Source organism: Oncorhynchus tshawytscha, unplaced genomic scaffold (genome assembly GCF_018296145.1).
Source record: "Oncorhynchus tshawytscha isolate Ot180627B unplaced genomic scaffold, Otsh_v2.0 Un_contig_6859_pilon_pilon, whole genome shotgun sequence".
Taxonomy (NCBI): domain Eukaryota; kingdom Metazoa; phylum Chordata; class Actinopteri; order Salmoniformes; family Salmonidae; genus Oncorhynchus; species Oncorhynchus tshawytscha.
In genome coordinates, this window is record NW_024608121.1 from 20,024 (window position 1) to 43,836 (window position 23,813).

The window sequence follows — 23,813 nt, forward strand, 5'->3', positions numbered from 1 at the left end:
TGGGGGCAGGTAGTAGGTGTGTGTGTGTTAGTTAACAGCAGGTAGTAGGTGTGTGTGTGTTAGTTAACAGTGGGGGCAGGTAGTAGGTGTGTGTGTTAGTTAACAGCAGGTAGTAGGTGTGTGTGTGTTAGAGTAACAGTGGGGGGCAGAGTAGTAGGTGTGTGTGTTAGTTAACAGCAGTAGTAGGTGTGTGTGTGTTAGTTAACAGTGGGGGGCAGGTAGTAGGGTTGTGTGTGTTAGTTAACAGTGGGCAGAGTAGTAGGTGTGTGTGTGTTAGTTAACAGTGGGGGGCAGGTAGTAGGTGTGTGTGTGTTAGTTAACAGGTAGTAGGTGTGTGTGTGTTAGTTAACAGGTAGTAGTGTGTGTTAGTGGTAGTAGGGTTGGAAAAGTCTCTCGTGTGAACAGCTGCTGAGCGCGGTGTGTGTGTGTAGCAGTAACCGCGGGAACCGGGAGGTGAAGTAACTAACGAAGCCTTCAGGCACCTCCCCTAACGTCTCCTGGACCTCCGCTGGCAACTCGTGGTAGTGGTGCTTCTACAGACATGGAAACACACAGAGAGAAAGGGAGAGGGAGAGAGGGAGAGAGAGGGAGATGGAGAGAGGACAGAGGAGAGAGAGAGGGGGAGAGAGGGAGAGATGAAGACAGAGAGATGAAGAGAGGGAGAGACAGGGGAGAGAGAGAGAGAGAGAGAGAGAGAGAGAGACAGGAAGAGGAGAGAGAGAGATACAGGAAAGAGAGAGAGAGAGAGACAGGAAGAGAGAGACAGGAAAGAGAGAGAGAGAGAGACAGGAAGAGAGAGACAGGAAGAGAGAGAGAGAGAGAGAGACAGGAAGAGAGAGAGAGAGACAGGAAGAGAGGGAGAGACAGGAAGAGAGAGAGACAGGAAGAGAGAGAGACAGGAGAGAGAGAGAGAGACAGGAAAGAGAGAGACAGCAAGAGAGAGAGAGAGAGAGAGACAGGAAGAGAGAGAGAGAGAGATACAGGAAGAGAGAGAGAGAGAGAGAGACAGGGAGAGAGAGAGACAGGAAGAGAGAGAGAGAGACAGGAAGAGAGAGAGAGACAGGAAGAGAGAGAGAGAGAGAGACAGGAAGAGAGAGAGAGAGACAGGAAGAGAGGAGAGACAGGAAGAGAGAGAGACAGGAAGAGAGAGAGACAGGAAGAGAGAGAGAGAGACAGGAAGAGAGAGAGAGACAGGAAGAGAGAGAGAGAGAGAGAGACAGGAAGAGAGAGAGAGAGAGAGAGACAGGAAGAGAGAGAGAGACAGGAAGAGAGAGGGAGAGACAGGAAGAGAGAGAGAGACAGGAAGAGAGAGAGAGAGAGACAGGAAAGAGAGAGAGAGAGAGAGACAGGAAGAGAGAGAGAGAGAGAGACAGGAAGAGAGAGAGAGAGACAGGAAGAGAGAGAGAGAGAGAGACAGGAAGAGAGAGAGAGAGAGACAGGAAGAGAGAGAGAGACAGGAGAGAGAGAGAGAGACAGGAAAGAGAGCGAGAGACAGGAAGAAGAGAGCGAGAGAGACAGGAAAAGAGAGAGAGACAGGAACAGAGAGGAGAGAGAGACAGGAAGAGAGAGAGAGACAGGAAAAGAGAGAGAGAGAGAGACAGGAACAGAGAGAGAGAGAGAGAGAGAGAGAGACCGGAAGAGAGAGAGAGACAGGAAGAGAGAGAGAGAGAGAGAGACAGGAAGAGAGAGAGAAAGAGAGAGACAGGAAGAGAGGAGAGAGAGAGAGACAGGAAGAGAGAGAGAGAGAGAGAGACAGGAAGAGAGAGAGAGAGACAGGAAGAGAGAGAGAGAGAGACAGGAAGAGAGAGAGAGAGAGACAGGAAGAGAGAGAGAGAGACAGGAAGAAGAGAGAGAGAGAGACAGACAGGAAGAGAGAGACAGGAAGAGAGAGAGAGAGAGAGAGAGAGAGACAGGAAGAGAGAGAGAGAGAGAGAGACAGGAAGAGAGAGAGACAGGAAGAGAGAGAGAGAGAGAGACAGGAAGAGAGAGAGAGACAGGAAAAGAGAGAGAGAGAGAGAGACAGGAAGAGAGAGAGAGAGACAGGAAGAGAGGGAGAGACAGGAAAGAGAGAGAGAGACAGGAAGAGAGAGAGAGACAGGAAGAGAGAGAAGAGAGACAGGAAGAGAGAGAGACAGTAAGAGAGAGAGAGAGAGAGAGACAGGAAGAGAGAGAGAGAGAGATACAGGAAGAGAGAGAGAGAGAGAGACAGGAAGAGAGAGAGACAGGAAAGAGAGAGAGAGACAGGAAGAAGAGAGAGACAGGAAAGAGAGAGAGAGAGAGACAGGAAGAGAGAGAGAGAGACAGGAAGAGAGGAGAGACAGGAAGAGAGAGAGACAGGAAGAGAGAGAGAGACAGGAAGAGAGAGAGACAGGAAGAGAGAGAGCGAGAGAGACAGGAAGAGAGAGGAGAGACAGGAAGAGAGAGAGAGAGACAGGAAGAGAGAGGGAGAGACATGAAAAGAGAGAGAGAGAGACAGGAATAGAGAGAGAGAGAGAGGAAGAGAGAGAGAGAGAGACAGGAAGAGAGAGAGAGAGACAGGAAGAGAGAGAGAGAGAGACAGGAAGAGAGAGAGAGAGACAGGAAAGAGAGAGAGAGAGACAGGAAGAGAGAGAGAGAGAGAGAGAGAGACAGGAAGAGAGAGAGAGAGAGACAGGAAGAGAGAGAGAGAGAGAGACAGGAAAGAGAGAGAGAGAGAGAGACAGGAAGAGAGAGAGAGACAGGAAGAGAGAGAGAGAGACAGGAAGAGAGAGAGGGAGACAGGAAGAGAGAGAGCGAGAGAGACAGGAAGAGAGAGGGAGAGACAGGAGAGAGAGAGAGACAGGGAAGAGAGAGAGAGACAGGAAGAGAGAGGGAGAGAGACAGGAAGAGAGAGAGAGAGAGACAGGAAGAGAGAGAGAGAGAGAGAGAGAGAGACAGGAAGAGAGAGGGAGAGAGACAGGAAGAGAGAGAGAGAGGGAGAGACAGGAAGAGATAGAGAGAGACAGGAAAGAGAGAGAGAGAGACAGGAAGAGAGAGGGAGAGACAGGAAGAGAGAGAGACAGGAAGAGAGAGAGAGAGAGAGACAGGAAGAGAGAGAGAGAGAAACAGGGAAGAGAGAGAGAGAGAGAAACAGGAAGTTCAACACTATCCTCCAACCATTTCAACATTTACCACTACTATAACACATTTTTGGCCTGAAAAAAGCAGCATGTTTCCCTTATTCCTCATGTCTCCTGTGTGAACAGGTGTATACACTGAGTGGACAAAACATTAAGAACACCTTCCTGATATTGAGTTCCCCCCTCTAGCCCTTTCACCCTGCGAACAACCTCAATTCGCTGGGGCATGGACTCTACAAGGTGTTGAAAGCCTTCCACAGGGATGCTGGCCCATGTTGACCTCCAATGCTTCCCACAGTTGGCTGGATGTCCTTTGGGTGGTGGACCATTCTTGATACACACGGGAAACTGTTGAGTGTGAAAAACCCAGCAGCGTTGCAGTTCTTGACCCAAACCGGTGCACCTGGCACATACTACCATACCCCTTTCAAAGGCCCTTTCAAAGGCACTGAAATATTTAGTCTTTCCCATTCACCCACTGATTGAAGTGGATTTAACAGTGACATCAATTAATGTTTTATCTACTCAGTGTATACTAGACTATACTATATATAACAGTATATATGTTTTGTATATACTCAGTGTTTTCTAGACTATACTATATATAACAGTATATATGTTTTGTATACTATACTATACTATATATAACAGTATATATGTTTTGTATACTCAGTGTATACTATACTATACTATATATAACAGTATATGTTTTGTATACTCAGTGTATACTATATATAACAGTATATATGTTTTTTATACTCAGTGTTTTCTAGACTATACTATATATAACAGTATATATGTTTTGTATACTATACTATACTATATATAACAGTATATATGTTTTGTATACTCAGTGTATACTATACTATACTATATATAACAGTATATATGTTTTGTATACTCAGTGTATACTATATATAACAGTATATATGTTTTTTATACTCAGTGTATACTATACTATACTATATATAACAGTATATATGTTTTGTATACTCAGTGTATACTATACTATACTATATATAGCAGTATATATGTTTTGTATACTCAGTGTATACTATATATATATAACAGTATATATGTTTTATCTACTCAGTGTATACTATACTATACTATATATAACAGTATATAGGTTTTGTATACTCAGTGTATACTATACTATACTATATATAACAGTATATATGTTTTGTATACTCAGTGTATACTATACTATATATAACAGTATATATGTTTTGTATACTCAGTGTATACTATACTATATATAACAGTATATATGTTTTTTATACTCATTGTATACTATACTATATATGTTTTGTATACTCAGTGTATACTATACTATATATAACAGCATATATGTTTTGTATACTTAGTGTATACTATATATAACAGTATATATGTTTTGTATACTCAGTGTATACTATACTATATATAACAGTATATATGTTTTATCTACTCAGTGTATACTATACTATACTATATATAACAGTATATAGGTTTTGTATACTAGGTGTATACTATATATAACAGTATATAGGTTTTGTATACTCAGTGTATACTATACTATATATAACAGTATATATGTTTTGTATACTCAGTGTATACTATATATACTATATATAACAGTATATCTTGTACCTTATTTCTCATGGCTCGGAGCAGGTCTCTGACTGAGTTTCCTTTATACGTCCTGAACTTCCTCAGGTCTGAGAGAAAACACAGAGAGATGAGTGTTACCTGTCTGATGTGTTACCTGTCCGGTGTGTTACCTGTCTGGTCTGTTACCTGTCTGGTCTGTCTGGTGTGTTACCTGTCTGGTGTGTGTTACCTGTCTGGTGTGTTACCTGTCTGGTCTGTTACCTGTCTGATGTGTTACCTGTCTGGTGTGTTACCTGTCTGATGTGTTACCTGTCTGGCCTGTCTGGTGTGTTACCTGTCTGATGTGTGTTACCTGTCTGATGTGTGTTACCTGTCAGGTGTGTTGTTACCTGTCAGGTGTGTGTTACCTGTCTGGTGTGTGTTACCTGTCAGGTGTGTTACCTGTCTGGTGTGTTACCTGTCTGGTGTGTTACCTGTCTGGTGTGTTACCTGTCTGGCCTGTCTGTTGTCTGATGTGTTACCTGTCTGGTGTGTTACCTGTCTGGTGTGTTACCTGTCTGATGTGTTACCTGTCTGGCCTGTCTGGTGTGTTACCTGTCTGATGGTGTGTTACCTGTCTGATGTGTGTTACCTGTCAGGTGTGTGTTACCTGTCAGGTGTGTGTTACCTGTCTGGTGTGTTACCTGTCTGATGTGTGTTACCTGTCTGGTGTGTTACCTGTCTGATGTGTGTTACCTGTCTGGTGTGTTACCTGTCTGATGTGTGTTACCTGTCTGATGTGTTACCTGTCTGGTGTGTTACCTGTCTGCAGAGGAACAGAGATGTGCATTCTCCAGTTGGTTCGTACTACAGCTCTGCCAGCCGTCTCCAGCCTCACCACCATGGTGCTGTCTGTAGGTTCCTTCTCTATACGGTCACTCACATCCTAACCAATCAAATCAAATCAAATGTATTTATATAGCCCTTCGTACATCAGCTGATATCTCAAAGTGCTGTACAGAAACCCAGCCTAAAACCCCAAACAATGCAGGTGTAGAAGCACAGTGGCTAGGAAAAACTACTAACTAAAACTACAGTCAAATTTCAACATACTACGCTGATCTATAATGAGGAGTCATCTAATCTGTTTTACCTACTAATAACTAAAATTACAGTCAAATATCAACATACTAGCCTAATCTATAATGAGTCATCTAATCTGTTTTACCCACTAATAACTAAAACTACAGTCAAATATCAACATACTAGCCTGATCTATAATGAGGAGTCATCTCATGCTCAATCACACTTTTGTCCCTCCAACAGTTAGTTTTAGGAGAGCCCTATTGTGCTTATCAGCTGTCGTCAAACACACAAGGACATGAAGAGAAGACCCTCTAAGATCCTCTATTCTCTATCTAGATTCTCAACGGTTAGTTCTAGAAGACTCTCTAAGATTCTCTATTCTCTATCTAGATTCTCAACGGTTAGTTCTAGAAGACTCTCTAAGATTCTCTATTCTCTATCTAGATTCTCAACAGTTAGTTCTAGAAGACTCTCTAAGATTCTCTATTCTCTATCTAGATTCTCAACAGTTAGTTCTAGAAGACTCTCTAAGATTCTCTATTCTCTATCTAGATTCTCAACAGTTAGTTCTAGAAGACTCTCTAAGATTCTCTATTCTCTATCTAGATTCTCAACAGTTAGTTCTAGAAGACTCTCTAAGATTCTCTATTCTCTATCTAGATTCTCAACAGTTAGTTCTAGAAGACTCTCTAAGATTCTCTATTCTCTATCTAGATTCTCAACAGTTAGTTCTAGAAGACTCTCTAAGATTCTCTATTCTCTATCTAGATTCTCAACAGTTAGTTCTAGAAGACTCTCTAAGATTCTCTATTCTCTATCTAGATTCTCAACAGTTAGTTCTAGAAGACTCTCTAAGATTCTCTATTCTCTATCTAGATTCTCAACAGTTAGTTCTAGAAGACTCTCTAAGATTCTCTATTCTCTATCTAGATTCTCAACAGTTAGTTCTAGAAGACTCTAAGATTCTCTATTCTCTATCTAGATTCTCAACAGTTAGTTCTAGAAGACTCTCTAAGATTCTCTATTCTCTATCTAGATTCTCAACAGTTAGTTCTAGAAGACTAAGATTCTCTATTCTCTATCTAGATTCTCAACGGTTAGTTCTAGAAGACTCTAAGATTCTCTATTCTCTATCTAGATTCTCAACGGTTAGTTCTAGAAGACTCTAAGATTCTCTATTCTCTATCTAGATTCTCAACAGTTAGCTCTAGAAGACTCTCTAAGATTCTCTATTCTCTATCTAGATTCTCAACAGTTAGTTCTAGAAGACTCTCTAAGATTCTCTATTCTCTATCTAGATTCTCAACGGTTAGTTCTAGAAGACTCTCTAAGATTCTCTATTCTCTATCTAGATTCTCAACAGTTAGTTCTAGAAGACTCTCTAAGATTCTCTATTCTCTATCTAGATTCTCAACAGTTAGTTCTAGAAGACTCTCTAAGATTCTCTATTCTCTATCTAGATTCTCAACAGTTAGTTCTAGAAGACTCTCTAAGATTCTCTATTCTCTATCTAGATTCTCAACAGTTAGTTCTAGAAGACTCTCTAAGATTCTCTATTCTCTATCTAGATTCTCAACAGTTAGTTCTAGAAGACTCTCTAAGATTCTCTATTCTCTATCTAGATTCTCAACAGTTAGTTCTAGAAGACTCTCTAAGATTCTCTATTCTCTATCTAGATTCTCAACAGTTAGTTCTAGAAGACTCTCTAAGATTCTCTATTCTCTATCTAGATTCTCAACAGTTAGTTCTAGAAGACCCTCTAAGATCCTCTAGGGATCTAGATTCTCAACAGTTAGTTCTAGAAGACTCTCTTCCTCTATTGTGTGCAGATTCTACGAGATGAGGGGCAGAGGGGTAGAGGGTAGAGGGGCAGAGGTATAGAGGGGTAGAGGGCAGAGGGTAGGGGGCAGGGGGCAGAGGGTAGAGGGTAGAGGGTAGAGGGGCAGAGGGCAGAGGGCAGAGGGTAGAGGGGTAGGGAGGTAGAGGGGTAGGGAGGCAGAGGGGCAGAGGGGTAGGGAGGCAGAGGGGTAGGGAGGGCAGGGGGTAGAGGGGCAGAGGGGCAGAGGGGTAGGGAGGGAGGGGGTAGAGGGCAGAGGGGGCAGGGAGGGCAGGGGGCAGAGGGGTAGGGGGGCAGGGGAGAGGGGTGGGAGGGAGAGGGGCAGAGGGGCAGAGGGGGCAGAGGGGCAGGGAGGTAGAGGGGCAGAGGGGTAGGGAGGAGGGGTAGAGGGGTAGGGAGGTAGAGGGGTAGAGGGTAGGGGGGGTAGGGAGGTAGAGGGGTAGAGAGGGGTAGAGGGGTAGGGAGGCAGGGGGGTAGAGGGGGGATAGAGGGGTAGGGAGGTGGGGGTAGAGGGGTAGAGGGGGCAGGGGTAGGGGGTAGGGGGGCAGTGGGGCAGGGAGGCAGAGGGGTAGAGGGGTAGAGGGGTAGGGGGTAGGGGGGGTAGAGGCAGAGGGCAGGGGCAGGGAGGGGCAGAGGGCAGGGGGCAGGGGGGTAGGGAGGGGGTAGAGGGGGAGGGGTAGGGAGGTAGGGGGGGAGGGGCAGAGGGGTAGGGGGTAGAGGGGGGTAGGAGGTAGGGGGCAGAGGGGTAGGGGGTAGAGGGGTAGGGGGTAGGGAGGTAGAGGGGGGGGCAGGGGGGTAGAGGGGTAGGGAGGTAGAGGGGTAGAGGGGCAGGGATAGAGGGGTAGGGGGGTAGGGAGGTAGAGGGGTAGAGGGGCAGGGTAGGGAGGGAGGGGGGTAGAGGGTAGGGAGGCAGGGGGGTAGAGGGGGCAGGGAGGTAGAGGGGTAGGGAGGCAGAGGGGAGGGGCAGAGGGTGGGGGTAGGGAGGTAGGCAGAGGGTAGAGGGGTAGAGGGTAGGGGTAGAGGGGAGGATAGGGGGTAGGGGGGTAGGGCAGAGGGTAGAGGGGGTAGGGAGGTGGGGTAGTGGGGGTAGGGAGGTAGAGGGGTAGAGGGCAGGGGGGTAGGGAGGTAGAGGGGATAGAGGGGGTAGATGGGCAGAGGGGCAGGGGGTAGAGGGGGTAGGGGGTAGGGAGGGTAGGGGGCAGGGGGTAGAGGGGTAGGGAGGTAGGGGCAGAGGGGGTGGGGTAGGGAGGTAGAGGGATAGGGGGTAGAGGGGTAGGGAGGTAGAGGGGGTAGGGGGTTGGGAGGTAGGGGGTAGAGGGGTAGGGAGGCAGGGAGGTAGAGGGGTAGGGGCAGAGGGCAGAGGTAGAGGGCAGAGGTAGCAGGGTAGAGGCAGAGGGGTAGGGAGGCAGGGGGCAGAGGGGTAGGGAGGCAGAGGGATAGAGGGGTTGGGAGGTAGGGGTAGGGAGGCAGAGGGGCAGAGAGGTAGAGGGGTAGGGGCAGGGGTAGGGGGTAGAGGTAGAGGTAGAGGGGTAGGTGGGCAGAGGGGTAGGTGGGTAGAGGGGTACCTGGAAGAACTGAAGTTGCTTATCAGGGCTCCAGAAGAACGGGTGTTTAAGAATAGAGGAAGTGGACGGGCGGGACTCTGGATCGCTGTTGATCATTCGCTCTATCAGGTCCCGCTATGACGTCATCTGACGGACACACAACACAGCCATTAGAGCACAGCTCTCAATCAGAATCACAGAATCTCAAGAGTCTCTAAACGACAGACGACACACACCCACCATGCACGTCTTCCAGGAAGTGTGAGGAAGTACTCCCGGTCAGGATGTTAGCTTGGCGTCGTAGCGTGTCACCAAACGGGTGCTGCCCCCTACTGACCACGTAGTAGAACACACAGCCTGCCGAGAACACATCCACCGCCTGGTCACAACGGGTCTAGAGAGAGACACAACATTATTATAGTTAGAACACTGTAGAACACAGGAAGTAGTATTATAGTAGTAGTAGAACACATCCACCGCCTGGTCACAACGGGTCTAGAGAGAGACACAACATTATTATAGTTAGAACACTGTAGAACACAGGAAGTAGTATTATAGTAGTAGTAGAACACATCCACCGCCTGGTCACAACGGGTCTAGAGAGAGACACAACATTATTATAGTTAGAACACTGTAGAACACAGGAAGTAGTATTATAGTAGTAGTAGAACACACTAGAGAGAGGAGTAGTATTATAGTAGTAGTAGAACACACTAGAGAGGAGTAGTATTATAGAAGTAGTAGAACACACTAGAGAGGAGTAGTAGAGAGTAGAACACACTAGAGAGAGAGGAGGAGTATTATAGTAGTAGTAGAACACACTAGAGAGAGAGAGAGGAGAGTATTATAGTAGTAGTAGAACACACTAGAGAGAGGAGTAGTATTATAGTAGTAGTAGAACACACTAGAGAGAGGAGGAGTATTATAGTAGTAGTAGACACAGAGAGGAGTAGTATTATAGAGTAGTAGAACACACCTAGAGAGAGGAGTAGTTTTATAGTAGTAGTAGAAACACACTAGAGAGAGAGAGGAGTAGTATTATAGTAGTAGTAGAACACACTAGAGAGGAGTAGTATTATAGTAGTAGTAGAACACACTAGAGAGGAGTAGTTTTATAGTTTTATAGTAGTAGTAGAACACACTAGAGAGAGGAGTAGTATTATAGTAGTAGTAGAACACACTAGAGAGGAGTAGTTTTATAGTAGTAGTAGAACACACTAGAGAGAGGAGTAGTATTATAGTAGTAGTAGAACACACTAGAGAGAGGAGTAGTATTATAGTAGTAGTAGAACACACTAGAGAGAGGTAGTATTATAGTAGTAGTATAGTATTATAGTAGTAGTAGAACACACTAGAGAGAGGAGTAGTATTATAGTAGTAGTAGAACACACTAGAGAGGGAGCATTATATAGTAGTATTATAGTAGTAGTAGAACACACTAGAGGGAGGGAGGAGTAGTATTATAGTAGTAGTAGAACACACTAGAGAGGAGTAGTATTATAGTAGTAGTAGAACACACTAGAGGGAGGAGTAGTATTATAGTAGTAGTAGAACACTAGAGGGAGAGAGGAGTAGTATTATAGTAGTAGCAGAACACACCAGAGAGAGGAGGAGTAGTATTATAGTAGTAGCAGAACACACTAGAGAGGAGAGGAGTAGTATTATAGTAGTAGTAGAACACACTAGAGAGAGGAGTAGTATTATGGTAGTAGTAGAACACACTAGAGAGGAGTAGTATTATGGTAGTAGTAGAACACACTAGAGAGGAGTAGTATTATGGTAGTAGTAGAACACACTAGAGAGGAGTAGTATTATAGTAGTAGTAGAACACACTAGAGAGAGGAGTAGTATTATAGTAGTAGTAGAACACACTAGAGAGGAGTAGTATTATAGTAGTAGTAGAACACACTAGAGAGGAGTAGTATTATAGTAGTAGTAGAACACACTAGAGAGGAGTAGTATTATAGTAGTAGTAGAACCCAGTAGAACAAACAGCCTGCTGGGAACTGAAGTTTTTCATGTCACAGAGGATGGAAAGATATCAAAACCTTATAGTATTTAATTAATTAATTACTTTGTGTGTGTGTGTGTGTGTGTGTGTGTGTGTGTGTGTGTGTGTGTGTGTGTGTGTGTGTGTGTGTGTGTGTGTGTGTGTGTGTGCGCGCCTCTGTATCTCTCACCGGGTTGTGTCCCGGTGTGTCCAGCAGTACTTCTGGGGCGATCCACCCCTCTGTCCCCGGTATCCCCGAGCGGAGAGAAACTAGTCCTTCCCTCAGGGATCTTTTTACACAGGCCGAAGTCTGATATCAGCGCTCACCCCCCCAGGGGCCCTGGCTGAGACAACAGGATGTTACGAGGCTTCAGATCCCTGTGGACTGGAGACCGGAGAGAGAGAGACCGGAGAGAGAGATGGAGAGAGAGAGATGGAGAGAGAGAAATGGAGAGAGAGATGGAGAGAGAGACCAGAGCGAGGGAGAGAGATGAGAGTGAGACCGGAGAGATGGAGAGAGAGATTGAGAGAGATGGAGAGAGAGACCAGAGCGAGAGATGAGAGAGACGGGGAGAGAGATGGAGAGAGAGACCAGAGAGAGAGAGCGATGAGAGAGAGAGCGAGAGAGATGGAGAGAGATCAGAGAGAGGGAGAGAGATCAGAGAGAGAGAGAGAGATCAGAGAGAGAGAGAGAGAGAGAGAGACCAGAGAGAGAGATGGAGAGAGAGAGAAATGGAGAGAGAGATGCAGAGAGAGAGAGATGGAGAGAGAGAGAAGTTAACAAATGGAGGGAGAGAGGTGTCAACAGCGGTGTTGTCAAATCACTAAACCTAGAGTCTCGAGTCCCTTGTGTTTGAGTTTGAGTCCAAGTCCAGTCTCGAGTCTAGGGACGTGGTTTAGGACGTGGGATTGTGGATGCCAGGTCATCTGATGCAGCACTCCATCACTCTCCTTCTTGGTCAAATAGCCCTTACACAGCCTGGAGGTGTGTTGGGTCATTGTCCTGTTGAAGAACAAACACTAAGCCCAAACCAGATGGGATGGTATATCGCTGCAGAATGCTGTGGTAGCCATGCTGGGTAAGTGTGCCTTGAATTCTAAATAAATAACTGACAGTGTCACCAGCAGAGCAGTCCCACACCATAACACCTCCTCCTCCAAGCTTCACGGTGGGAACCAAACATGCGGAGATCATCTGTTCACCTACTACCAATGGATTTCACGAGAAAAATGGGTAACAATAATAAATAAATAAAAATATGTTATTTCAACTCTGAAGTATTTATTTGGGCTGCAATTTCTGAAGCTCTAATGAACTTATCCTCTGCAGCATGGGTAACTCCTGGTCTTCCTTTCCTGTGGCGGTCCTCATGAGAGTCAGTTAACTCTAATGAACTTATCCTCTGCAGCATGGGTAACTCCTGGTCTTCCTTTCCTGTGCCGGTCCTCATGAGAGCCAGTTAGCTCTAATGAACTTATCCTCTGCAGCATGGGTAACTCCTGGTCTTCCTTTCGTGTGCCGGTCCTCATGAGAGCCAGTTAGCTCTAATGAACTTATCCTCTGCAGCATGGGTAACTCCTGGTCTTCCTTTCCTATGCCGGTCCTCATGAGAGCCAGTTTCATCAAAGCGCTTGATGGTTTTTGCGACTGCACTTGAAGAAACTTTCAAAGTTCTTGAAATGTTCCGTATTGACTGACCTTCATGTCTTAAAGTAATGATGGACTGTCGTTTCTCTTTGCTTATTTGAGCTGTTCTTGCCATAATATGGACTTGGTCTTTTACCAAATAGGGATATCTTCTGTAAACCATCCCTACCTTGTCACAACACAACTGATTGGCTCAAACACATTAAGAAGGAAAGAAATCCCCCAAATTAACTTTTAACAAGACACACCTGTTAATTGAAATGCATTCCAGGTGACTACCATATGAAGTTGGTTGAGAGAATGCCAAGAGTGTACAAAGCTGTCATCGAGGCAGGGTGGCTATTTGAAGAATCTCAAATATAAAATATATTTGGATATGTTTAACACTTTTTGGTTCTTACATGATTCCTTATGTTGAACGTCCTCGTGAGAGCAAGTTAACTCTAATGAACTTATCCTCTGCAGCATGGGCAACTCCTGGTCTTCTTCATGGGTAACTCTCATGGGCGCATAGTATAGTATATAACGCATAGTTCTGACTACTATTCCAGAAAATAGTTTAAAAAATAACCTTGAATGAGTCCAAACTTTTGACTGGTACTTTATGTTGGGTGAGTGGAGGTGACTGAGACCAAACAAGGAAGGAAGGAAGGTAGGTAGGTAGGGTCGGGACGAACGGACAGACAGCTGTATATAGTACCTATGTTTAGTGAGTGGAGGTGGCTGAGACCACACATGGTCTGTTGTAGTACAGTGACAGGGCTGAGACCAGCGTGGCACGACGGATCTTCCACATACTGGGGACAGTAGAAAACACACAGGTTATACACATTACATATATACACTACCAGGTTATCTATATACACTACCAGGTTATATATATACACTACCAGGTATATATATATACATACACTACCAGGTTATATATATACACTACCAGGTTATATATATACACTACCAGGTTATATATATACACTACCAGGTTATATATATATACACTACCAGGTTATATATATAAACTACCAGGTTATATATATATATATATATACACTACCAGGTTATATATATACACTACCAGGTTATATATATACACTACCAGGTTATATATATATAAACTACCAGGTTATATATATACACTACCAGGTTATATATACACACTACCAGGTTATATATACACTACCAGGTTATATATACAATAACGTGTTTATATATACACACTACCAGGTTATATATACACTACCAGGTTATATATATGCACAAAACCAGGTTATATATATACACTACCAGGTTATATATACCAGGTTATATATATACACTACCAGGTAATATATACACACTACCAGGTTATATATATACACTACCAGGTTATATATATATATACACTACCAGGTTATATATACACACTACAAGGTAATATATACACACTACCAGGTATATATACATACTACCAGGTTATATATACACACTACCAGGTTATATATATATATATATATATATATATATACATATATAGGTTATATATATACATATATATATATATATACCAGGTTATATTTACACACACTACCAGGTTATATATATACACTACCAGGTTATATATACACACTACCAGGTGATATATATATATACACTACCAGGTTTATATATATATACACACTACCAGGTTATATATACACTACCAGGTTATATACACACTACCAGGTTATATATACACTACCAGGTTATATATATATACACTACCTGGTTATATATATACACTACCAGGTTATATATATGCACTACCAGGTTATATATACACTACCTGGTGATATATACACACTACCAGGTTATTTTTATATATATACACTACCAGGTATATATACACTACCAGGTTATATACACACTACCAGGTTATATATACACACTACCAGGTTATATATACCAGGTTATATACACTACCAGGTTATATATATACACTACCAGGTTTTATATACACTACCATATATATACACACTACCAGTTATATATATACCATATATATATACACTACCAGGTTATATATACACTACCAGGTTATTATATATACACTACCAGGTTATATATACACTACCAGGTTATATATATACACTACCAGGTTATATATATACACTACCAGGTTATTATATAAACACTACCAGGTTATATATACACTACCAGGTTATATATACACTACCAGGTTATATATATACACTACCAGGTTATATATACACTACCAGGTTATATATATACACTACCAGGTTTTATATATACACTACCAGGTTATATATATACTACCAGGTTATATATACCCACTACCAGGTTATATATATATACACTACCAGGTGAAATACACAATACCAGGTTATATACACACTACCAGGTTATATATATATAAACACACTACCAGGTTACCAGGTATTATATATACACACTACCAGGTTATATATATACCACAAATGCACAACACCAGGTTATATATATACACACCTGGTTATATATACACTACCAGGTTATATATATATACACCAGGTTATATATATATACACTACCAGGTTATATATACACACTACCAGGTTATATATACACTACCAGGTATATATACATACCAGGTTATATATATACACTACCAGGTTATATATATACATATACACTACCAGGTTATATATATACACTACCAGGTATATATACATACCAGGTATATATACAAAACCAGGTTATATACAAAACCAGGTTATATACACTACCTGGTATATATATACACACTACCAGGTTATATATATACACTACCAGGTTATATATATACACTACCAGGTTATATATATATACACTACCAGGTTATGTATACATACACAACCAGGTTATATATACACTAGCAGGTTATATATACACACTACCAGGTTATATACACACTACCAGGTATATATACACTCTACCAGGTTATATATATACACTACCAGGTTACATATACACTACCAGGTTATATATACACACTACCAGGTTATATACACACTACCAGGTTATATACATACACTACCAGGTGATATATACACACTACCAGGTTATATGTATATATACACTACCATGTTATATATATACTACCAGGTTATATATACACTACCAGGTTATATACACACTGCCAGGTTATATATATAGACACTACCAGGTTATATATATATAAACACACTACCAGGTTATATATATAAACTACCAGGTTAAATATATATACACACTACCAGGATATATATATACTACCAGGTTATATATGCACTACCAGGTTATATATATACACACACTACCAGGTTATATATACACCACCAGGTTATATGTATACACACTACCAGGTTATATATACACTACCAGGTAATATATACACAATACCAGGTTATATATATACACTACCAGGTTATATATATATATACAGTACCAGGTAATATATACACTACCAGGTTATATATATACACTACCAGGTTATATATATACACTACCAGGTTATATATATACACTACCAGGTTATATATATACACTACCAGGTTATATATACACTACCAGGTATATACATACATCCAGGTTATATGCACTTCCAGGTTATATATATACTACCAGGTTATATATATACACTACCAGGTTTATATACACACTACCAGGTTATATATACACAACACAGGTTATAAATATATACCAGGTGATATATATACACTACCAGGTTATATACATACACTACCAGGTTATATATATATACACCAGGTTATATATACACATGGTATATATATATACACTACCAGGTTATATACTATATATACACTACCAGGTAATATACATACACTTCCAGGTTATATACACACTACCAGGTTATATATATACACACTACCAGGTAATATATATACACTCCAGGTTAAATATATACACTACCAGGTTATATATACACTACCAGGTTATATACATACACTACCAGGTTATATATATACACTACCAGGTTATATATACACACAGGTTATATATATACACTACCAGGTTATATATATATACACTACCAGGTTATATATACACACTACCAGGTTATATATACACTACCAGATTATATATACACTACCAGGTTATATATATATACTACCAGGTATATATATACACTACCAGGTTATATATATACACTACCAGGTTATATATACTACCAGGTTATATATATACACTTACCAGGTTATATATATACTACCAGGTTATATATACACACTACCAGGTTATATATACACTACCAGGTTATATATATATACATACCAGGTTATATATACACACTACCAGGTAATATATATACACTACCAGGTTATATTCCAACTACCAGGTTATATATACACTACCAGGTTATATATACACACTACCAGGTTATATATATACACTACCAGGTTATATATACACTACCAGGTTATATATACACTACCAGGTATATACACACTACCAGGTTATATGTATACACTACCAGGTTATATATATACACTACCAGGTTATATATACACTACCAGGTTATATATATACACTACCAGGTTATATATACACTACCAGGTATATATATACACTAAATATATACACTACCAGGTTATATATACACACTACCAGGTTATATATATGCACACTACCAGGTTATATATATACACTACCAGGTTATATATATACACTACCAGGTTATATATACACTACCAGGTTATATACATACACTTCCAGGTTATATACATACTACCAGGTTATATATACACACTACCAGGTTATATATATACACAACTACCAGGTTATAAATATATACACACACCACTACCAGGTTATATATACACTACCAGGTTATATACATACACTTCCAGGTTATATACACACTGCCAGGTTATATAAATACACTACCAGGTTATATATATATATAAACACACTACCAGGTTATATATACACACTACCAGGTTATATATATACCAGGTTATATATGCACTACCAGGTTATATATACACACTACCAGGTATATATATATACACTACCAGGTTATATATATATATATATACACTACCAGGTAATATATACACTACCAGGTTATATATATACACTACCAGGTTCTTTATATATACACTACCAGGTTATATATATACACCAGGTTATATATACCTACCAGGTTATATATATACACTACCATGTATATATATACACTACCAGGTTATATATACACACTACAAGGTAATATATACACACTACCAGGTATATATACATGTAACCAGGTTATATCTACCAGGTTATATATACACTACCAGGTTATATATATGCACAACACCAGGTTATATACTACCAGGTTATATACAATGCACCTGGTATATATATACACTACCAGGTTGTATATATAAACTACCAGGTTATATATATAAACACAGGTTATATATATACACTACCAGGTTATATATATATATACCATATATACACACTACCAGGTTATATATACACTACCAGGTTATATATATACACACACTACCAGGTATATATAAATATACTATATATACACTACCAGGTTATATATATACACTACCAGGTTATATATACTATATATACAGACACACTACCAGGTTATATATACACTACCAGGTATTATATATACACTACAAAACAGGTTATATATACACTACCAGGTTATATATACACTACCAGGTTATATATATATATACACTACCAGGTTATATATATACACTACCTGGTTATATAGTATACTACCAGGTTATATATATATATATATATAGACTATCAGGTTATATATATATACCATATATATATACACCACCAGGTTATATACATACACTTCCAGGTTATATACACACTACCAGGTTATATAAACACACTACCAGGTTATATACATACAGCCAGGTTACATATATACACTACCAGGTTATATACACACTACCATAAACACTACCAGGTTATAGATATATATATATATGGTTACCAGGTTATATATATACACAACACCAGGTTATATATATACACTGCCAGGTTATATATATACATTACCAGGTATAATATATACACTACCAGGTTATAATACACTACCATGTTATATATGCACTACCAGGTTTTATACCCTGGTTATATATATATACACTAACAGGTTATCTAGGTGTGACCAGGAACCTAAAATGCAGGTACCAGGCGGACTCCATGTTTATTTAATACCAGGTTATAACAAACACAGGTTATATTTACAAAACAATAAACTAATGTGTCCAGAAACAGGCGTCTGTCCATGGTGGCACCCGCGGGGATGGAACCCACTCAGTCAATGTCTTATTTGTCCTCCTGCGATGTTCCTGGATAGTCCACCCGCCGCCGACCATGGCCTAGTAGTCCCACCCAGAAACCCACTGGACTGAGGGGAGCAGATCGGGACTGAAGGACAGCTCGGGACTGGAGGCAGCATAGGCAAGACTGAGGGGACTACGGGAGGGGAAAGCTCGGGAGTGAGAGAAAGCCCAGGAGTGAGAGGAAGCTCAGGAGTGAGGAAGCTCAGGAGTGAGAGGAAGCTCAGGAGTGAGAGGAAGCTCAGGAGTGAGAGGAAGCTCAGGCAGGTTGATGCATCTACCAGATCCTGGCTGGCTGGATCCTGGCTGACTGGTGGATCCTGGCTGACTGGCGGATCCTGGCTGACTGGCGGATCCTGGTCCGACTGGCGGATCCTGGCCGACTGGCGGATCCTGGTGACTGGCAGTTCTGGCAGATCCCGGCTGACTGGCGGATCTGGAAGAGTCTGGTTGACTAGCAGATCTGGAAGAGTCTGATGACTGGCAGATCTGGAAGAGTCTAGCTGACTGGCAGATCTGGAAGAGTCTGGTTGACTGGCAGATCTGGAAGTCTGTTGAGTGGCAGATCTGGAAAGTCTGGTTGACTGGCAGATCTGGAAGAGTCTGGCTGACTGGCAGATCTGGAAGAGTCTGGCTGACTGGCAGATCTGGAAGAGTCTGGCTGACTGGCAGATCTGGAAGAGTCTGGCTGACTGGCAGATCTGGAAGAGTCTGGCCGACTGGCAGATCCTGGCAGACTGAAAGATCTGGCTGCTCCATGCTGACTGGTAATCGGCTCTGGCTGATCCACGCTGACTGGCGGCTCTGGCTGCTCCATGTAGGCTGACAGCTCTGGCGGCTTCTTACAGACTGGCAGCTCTATGGCTCAGCGGGCAGACTGGCAGCCTCACCACCTGCAGACTGGCAGCAGTACCCTTACAGACTGGTAGTCTCCTTGCAGACTGACAGCCTTGCAGACTGACAGCTCCGTGCAGACTGGCAGCTCTCTTGTCCAGACTGGCAGCTCCTTGCAGACTGACAGCTCTGGCTGGGCTCCATGCAAATTGGACTGTCATCTCTGTCTGGTCCATGCAGGCTGCAGCTCTATGGTCAGCTCTGGCTAGCTCTGCAAAGCACTTCATGCTCCATGCCGGATGCAGTGCTCCATGCAGGCTGGCAGCTCTGGCTGCTCCATGCAGGCTGGCAGCTCTGGCTGCGCATGAACAGGCGGGGACCCGATTGCAGCGCAGGAGAGGAGAGAGGGTCTGGCTGCGCTGAACAGGCGGGAGACTCCAGCCAGCAGCTGTAGAGGAGAAATGTCTTACTGGCTGCGCTGAACAGGCAGAGAGACTCCAGCAGCGCTGTAGAGGAGAAAGGCCCGGCAGCGCTGAACAGACGGGAGACTGGGCCGGCAGCGCAGGATTGAGTAGAGAATAGGTCCGGCAGCACTGGAGAGGCGACTGGCGCACTGTAGGCCTGATGCGTGGTGCTGGTACTGTTGGTACTGAACCAGACACCTTGCCCTGAGGAAGCCTGGTTGCGGGGAGCTGCATACTGGAGGGCTGGAGTGTGGAGGTGGCAACAGGATGGGCTAGACCGTGAAGGCGTACTGAGATCTTGAGAGCAGTGCTGGCACTTTGAGGACGGCAAGGCTAGGGATATGCACAGGAGGCCTGGTGCGTGGGGCTGGCACCAACTTCACCAGCCGAATAACACGCTTTTCCAGACGAGTATGGAGCGCTAACCCAGGTGCCATCAAATCCAGACACTTTCCGTCTGGTTGCGCAATTCCATGCTGAGATAAAAAGCAGTCTTGTTTTCAACACAGCAACTCCCCAATGAATTCAGCCTCCGGATCCAATTTCCCATTAACTCCTTCAGAGTCTCTGTTTCTGCTTGGGGGGATACCTCCAACACTGGCTCTGGTAGATCTGGTCTCCTACTTGATTGTGAGGATAAACAGGGAAGAGAAGGATTTGACTCCTGACTCTTTTCACACTCACGCCTGAGCCCCCCAATACATTTTGGGGTTGGAGAAACCCGCTCTGCAGTCGATTGCGTCTCTCCAGTTAGCCATGCCGTGCTGCCAGTCTCTCATGTACTCTGAATGCTACCTCCGGCCTAACCGTCCTCCTGTTCTTTTTGGGGCACTACATTCTCCAGGCTGAGCAAAGACGGTCCTGTTTCCATTTAGGATTTGGTCCCATGTCCAGACACTGGCTGTAAGGCAGCATCTCCGAAAACTTGGGCTGCTCCTGCATGTTGACACGCTGCTTGGTCCATTGGTGGTGGGTGATTCAAAAACGGTAGTTTCTAGGTGTGAAGGAGAGTCGGACCAAATGCAGCGTACCAGGCTATTGGTAATCCATGTTATATTTAATAATAATACATACACTACCAGGTGATATAAACACTACCAGGTTACATATATGTGAAAACCAGGAAATATCTAACACTGGTGCAATACTAACTACAGATATATACACTACCAGGTTACAATCACCCACGTAAATATATCAAAGAATATGGCACTAAATATGGTTCCCAATCATATACACTACCAGGTTATATATATACACTACCAGGTTACCATATAAACACTCCAGGTTATAGCCATACCAGGTTATATATATAACCCCAGGTTATATACACACTACCAATTATACACACCAAAACACCCAGGTTTTAAACACACCAATATAAAACCACCATGGTATATGCCTAGCCACTACATGAAGAAACACAATATACTTACACTACCAGGTGACATATATACACTACCAGGTTATATACACACTACCAGGTTATATATATATACACTACCAGGTTATGTACACACTACCAGGTTATATATACACTACCAGGTGACATATATAAAATACTTGCCTTATATATATACACTACCAGGTTATATATACTTACCAGGTTGGTATATCCAAATACCAGGTTATATATATACACTACCAGGTTATATATATGCACTACCAGGTATATATACACACTACCAGGTTATATATACACTACCAGGTTATATATACACACTACCAGGTTATATATATACACTACCAGGTTATATATATACACTACCAGGTTATATATACACTACCAGGTTATATATACACTACCAGGTTATATACCAGGTTATATATACACTACCAGGTTATATATATACACTACCAGGTTATATATATACCCACCTACCAGGTTATATATATATACACTACCAGGTGAAATACACAAATACCAGGTTATATACACACTACCAGGTTATATATATATAAACACACTACAGGTTACCAGGTATTATATATACACACTACCAGGTTATATACACTACCAGGTTATATATACACTACCAGGTTATATATACGCACACCAGGTTATATATTACCAGGTTATATATATACACTACCAGGTTATATATACCAGGTTATATATACACACTACCAGGTTATATATATACACAAAACAAGGTTATATATATACACTACCTGGTTATATATACACTACCAGGTTATATATATATATATATACACTACCAGGTTATATATATATACACTACCGGGTTATATATACACACTACCAGGTTATATATATATATATATACAGTATCAGGTTATATATATATACACTACCAGGTTATATATATACACTACCAGGTTATATATATACACTTCCAGGTTACATATACACTACCAGGTGATATATACACACTACCAGGTTATATACATACACTACCAGGTGATATATACACACTACCAGGTTATATATATATATACACTACCATGGTATATATACACTACCAGGTTATATACACACTACCAGGTTATATATACACACTACCAGGTTACATATACACACACTACCAGGTTATATATATACACTACCAGGTTATATATATACACTACCAGGTTACATATACAATACCAGGTTATATATACACACTGCCAGGTTATATATACACTACCAGGTTATATATATATACACTACCTGGTTATATATATACACTACCAGGTTATATATATACACTACCAGGTTATATATATACTACCAGGTTATATATACACACTTATATATATACACACTACCAGGTTATATATATACACTACAGGTTATATACACACTACCAGGTTATATATATACACTACCAGGTTATATATATACACTACCAGGTTATATATACACTACCAGGTATATATACACACTACCAGGTTATATATACACACTACCATTATATATACACTACCAGGTTATATATATTACCAGGTTATATATATACACTACCAGGTTATATATATATACACTACGAGGTTATATATATACACTACCAGGTTATATATACACACTACCAGGTTATTATATATATACACTACCAGGTTATATATACACATTACCAGGTTATAATATATACACTACCAGGTTATATACACACTACCAGGTTATATATATACACTACCAGGTTATATATATACACTACCAAACAGGTTATATATATACACTACCTGGTTATATATACACTACCAGGTTATATATATATATACACTACCAGGTTATATATATCACTACCAGGTTATATATACTACCAGGTTATATATACACTACCAGGTGGCATATATACACTACCAGGTTATATATATACCAGGTTATATATATATACACTACCAGGTTATATATATACTACCAGGTTATATCTACCAGGTTATATATATACACTACCAGGTTATATACACACTACCAGGTTATATATACAT

General features: G+C 41.5%; 1 pseudogene; it reads right to left on the reverse strand.

Annotated features, from left to right (window-relative positions):
- Positions 1-300: 300 nt before the first annotated feature.
- On the reverse strand, positions 301-13,631 carry LOC121843274 (annotated as a pseudogene).
- Positions 13,632-23,813: the final 10,182 nt, after the last annotated feature.